This window comes from Poromitra crassiceps (genome assembly GCF_964638095.1).
Source record: "Poromitra crassiceps genome assembly, chromosome: 3".
In the NCBI taxonomy this organism is placed as follows: Eukaryota; Metazoa; Chordata; class Actinopteri; order Beryciformes; family Melamphaidae; genus Poromitra; species Poromitra crassiceps.
The window spans coordinates 8,158,597-8,161,829 of NC_139625.1; positions in this window are offsets into that span (position 1 = coordinate 8,158,597).

A 3,233-nucleotide genomic window follows, 5' to 3' on the forward strand; every position below is an offset into this window, starting at 1 on the left:
CAAATTGCTCAGAAACCCCGTTATTGTCAATATACCTAGGAAAGCCATCCATCCCCTGACCCTAGGTCTCTCGTTTGTGGTTGTAAAGTTTCATGAGGCTGTGATTATCCTAGAGGTCACAATAGGTCATTTTATACAGTGACTCCAAGTTTCAAAAAATGGTTTCACTGCAATGAAATGACTATATGGGGACTAACATCACCACACATGAATAGAATTGGGCTCAATTAATTGGTGTTCATGACATTACTGTCTTATTTCAGTAGTGGGCATCATCTCTGGCTTTCTACTGTAGTTATGTTCCGGTAAACAGGAGAGCTGTAGTTACTGTCTTTTACCACTAGAGGGCAGGCATCTCTAATACAGGAGTGCAGTACAGAGATTGTAGAAAAATAGATGTTAAAAAGTAGGGTGATAGAGACACACTTTAATAATGTTTGATATCCCACAATAATTTGTTGATAAATTACCTCTTGTAAGTTTATTTTTGTTTTTATTTATTATTATCCACGTGTGAGAGGTTGTAACTGTAAGGACATGTGCAGCATGTGTATGTATTATGATGTGAGTGGACGGTGTGAGGACATGTGCAGCATGTGTATGTATTATGATGTGAGTGGACAGTGTGAGGACATCTGCTGCATGTGTATGTATGTATTATGATGTGAGTGGACGGTGTGAGGACATGTGCTGCATGTGTATGTATGTATTATGATGTGAGTGGACAGTGTGAGGACATGTGCAGCCATGTGTATGTATTATGATGTGAGTGGACGGTGTGAGGACATGTGCTGCATGTGTATGTATTATGATGTGAGTGGACGGTGTGAGGACATGTGCTGCATGTGTATGTATTATGATGTGAGTGGACAGTGTGAGGACATGTGCAGCATGTGTATGTATTATGATGTGAGTGGACGGTGTGAGGACATGTGCTGCATGTGTATGTATGTATTATGATGTGAGTGGACAGTGTGAGGACATGTGCAGCCATGTGTATGTATTATGATGTGAGTGGACGTGTGAGGACATGTGCTGCATGTGTATGTATTATGATGTGAGTGGACGGTGTGAGGACATGTGCAGCATGTGTACTATGTATGTATTATGATGTGAGTGGACGGTGTGAGGACATGTGCAGCATGTGTATGTATGTATTATGATGTGAGTGGACGTGTGAGGACATGTGCAGCCATGTGTATGTATGTATTATGATGTGAGTGGACAGTGTGAGGACATCTGCTGCATGTGTATGTATGTATTATGATGTGAGTGGACGGTGTGAGGACATGTGCAGCCATGTGTATGTATTATGATGTGAGTGGACGTGTGAGGACATGTGCTGCATGTGTATGTATTATGATGTGAGTGGGCGGTGTGAGGACATGTGCAGCATGTATACTATGTATGTATTATGATGTGAGTGGACGGTGTGAGGACATGTGCAGCATGTGTATGTATGTATTATGATGTGAGTGGACGGTGTGAGGACATGTGCAGCATGTGTATGTATGTATTATGATGTGAGTGGACGGTGTGAGGACATGTGCAGCCATGTGTATGTATGTATTATGATGTGAGTGGACGGTGTGAGGACATGTGCAGCATGTGTATGTATGTATTATGATGTGAGTGGACGGTGTGAGGACATGTGCAGCATGTGTATGTATGCATTATGATGTGAGTGGACGGTGTGAGGACATGTGCTGCATGTGTATGTATGTATTATGATGTGAGTGGACGGTGTGAGGACATGTGCAGCATGTGTATGTATTATGATGTGAGTGGACGGTGTGAGGACATGTGCTGCATGTGTATGTATGTATTATGATGTGAGTGGACGGTGTGAGGACATGTGCAGCATGTGTATGTATTATGATGTGAGTGGACGGTGTGAGGACATGTGCAGCCATGTGTATGTATTATGATGTGAGTGGACGTGTGAGGACATGTGCAGCATGTGTATGTATTATGATGTGAGTGGACGGTGTGAGGACATGTGCAGCCATGTGTATGTATGTATTATGATGTGAGTGGACGGTGTGAGGACATGTGCAGCCATGTGTATGTATGTATTATGATGTGAGTGGACGGTGTGAGGACATGTGCAGCCATGTGTATGTATGTATTATGATGTGAGTGGACGGTGTGAGGACATGTGCAGCCATGTGTATGTATTATGATGTGAGTGGACGGTGTGAGGACATGTGCAGCATGTGTATGTATGTATTATGATGTGAGTGGACGTGTGAGGACATGTGCAGCATGTGTATGTATGTATTATGATGTGAGTGGACGGTGTGAGGACATGTGCAGCCATGTGTATGTATGTATTATGATGTGAGTGGACGTGTGAGGACATGTGCAGCCATGTGTATGTATGTATTATGATGTGAGTGGACGGTGTGAGGACATGTGCAGCATGTGTATGTATGTATTATGATGTGAGTGGATGGTGAGGACATGTGCAGCATGTGTATGTATGTATTATGATGTGAGTGGACGTGTGAGGACATGTGCAGCCATGTGTATGTATGTATTATGATGTGAGTGGATGGTGTGAGGACATGTGCAGCCATGTGTATGTATGTATTATGATGTGAGTGGATGGTGAGGACATGTGCAGCATGTGTATGTATGTATTATGATGTGAGTGGATGGTGTGAGGACATGTGCAGCCATGTGTATGTATGTATTATGATGTGAGTGGACGTGTGAGGACATGTGCAGCATGTGTATGTATGTATTATGATGTGAGTGGACAGTGTGAGGACATGTGCAGCCATGTTCTCAGTCAGTCAGACCAATCACATGGACCCATAATACAAGACTTTGTAGACTGGTGTGATCGCTCTCTTTTAGATCTAAATGTGTCCAAAACCAAAGAAATGGTAATCTCACCAAAACACATAGACATCGCTCCAACAACCATCCACGGAGCTGATGTGGAAATTGTCCAGAACTATAAATATCTGGGAACTGTGTTTGATGACAAACTGAGATTCAGTGACAATACAGATATTGTTGTAAAAAAGGCTCATCAGCGTCTGTACTGTCTTCGTAAACTAAACTCCTTTGGAGTCGACCAGAGAATTCTGGCCACGTTCTATTCTTCCTTTATTGAAAGTATTTTAACATTTTCATTTATCTGCTGGTTTTCATCCCTCTGTCAAAAAGACAAGAACAGACTGCAAGGTGTTGTCAACCTTAGCTCTAAAATTATAGGCAAAACA